The following is a 1,345-nucleotide window of genomic DNA, read 5'->3' as shown; positions in this document are numbered from 1 at the left end:
AACAGCAACAGATACCATATACAGTTGGCAGATTCAACCTATGGCAGATTGAATTTTTTTTTTAATTTTAGAAAGTTGATCCCTGAACAATACAGTGTAACAACTATTTACAGAGCATTTGCTTTGTATCAGGTATTATAAGTAATCTAGAGATGATCTGAAGTATACAGAGAGTGTACATAAGTTACACACAATAACTACACCATTTTTTTCCATTGAAGCACTTTATTTGCACATATGTATTACATCCCTAGAAAAAGAATCCCAGGGTTTTCCCTCCTGTGTGTTTTCGTCTTGCTTCTTCATGGTCCGTGATGCCCCCGGAGGCTGTCAGTACAATGACACCAAAGTGACAGAAGGAAGCAGGTTGTTCTGCCATTTTTCTAGATCTTTGAGTTGCACATCAAATCTGGAGCTGATTACTCCGCACTTGTTCAACCTGCTGGTGAAGTTCAGAACACTTTTCCCAGCTCTGTGGTCATCAATGATTTCAAATTCACCAATGTAACCATGCTTCATCAGGACGATGACTTTGGAGCACAGCCTGATAAGAACCTGGCGTTTGCCTGTCTTTTCAGCACTGTCGATACTCTTGAGAGCATCAGCCAGGACATTCATGCACACTGTTATGGTGGCACGGAAAGATGGCAGAAAGAGCTACACCATTTTCTTTAAGAAAGTTGAGCATCTAAAAAGTTTGGTATCCACGTTTGGTGTCCTGGAACTGCGGTGGCTAAAAAAAGGAAACAAAAAATCTTTTCCTCTTACTTTCAAAGTTCTTCTAGCTGGGCTAATCAGATTAATAGAGACAGATAAATAGGAGAAAATCAATTTTTAATATGTGTGCACAGGGAATATACATAAGCATGAAAATTCCAAAGACAGTGAAGTAAAATTGGGTATATATCTCATTTTGACCCAAGGGGAAATGGGGGGAGCAAGGATGGGATTTTAAAGGAAACAAGTAATTGACAGGTAATTGAGGAAGAGCAGAACATACATGGCAGGCAAAATTTTTGCTTCAATGGGACACGGGGTGATCTAGCTACCAGGCCCCGGCTTGGTGCCTTCTTATCTACTATACTTACTACAAATTAGGCTCCTAGACTTTCCTTCCTAGAGCAGATTTTTTTATCTGAATATCTTGGGCAGGAAAAGGAGAGGATCAAATGTTCTTTCTGAGTGTTTCATTTCTAAATAACCAACTTAAAATTAACATCCCAAAAGACAGCTTTAGGGTGGCCGAAGTTTAGCCCCCTTCAGTATCAATTCCCTGTGGACACACAGGGAAGATTATGCCATATTGTCTCGTTTATCCCTCACAAAAATGCCTATGAGTAGGTCA

The 1,345-nt window shown here is 39.9% G+C and overlaps 1 pseudogene; it reads right to left on the bottom strand.

Annotated features, from left to right (window-relative positions):
* Nucleotides 1-214: 214 nt before the first annotated feature.
* LOC112321238 (small ribosomal subunit protein uS8-like) lies at nucleotides 215-666 on the bottom strand (annotated as a pseudogene).
* Between the last annotated feature and the right edge of the window lie 679 nt (nucleotides 667-1,345).

The sequence above is a fragment of the Desmodus rotundus genome, chromosome 4, assembly GCF_022682495.2.
Source record: "Desmodus rotundus isolate HL8 chromosome 4, HLdesRot8A.1, whole genome shotgun sequence".
NCBI classification, from domain to species: domain Eukaryota; kingdom Metazoa; phylum Chordata; class Mammalia; order Chiroptera; family Phyllostomidae; genus Desmodus; species Desmodus rotundus.
This window is presented reverse-complemented; position numbering and strand designations above follow the sequence as displayed.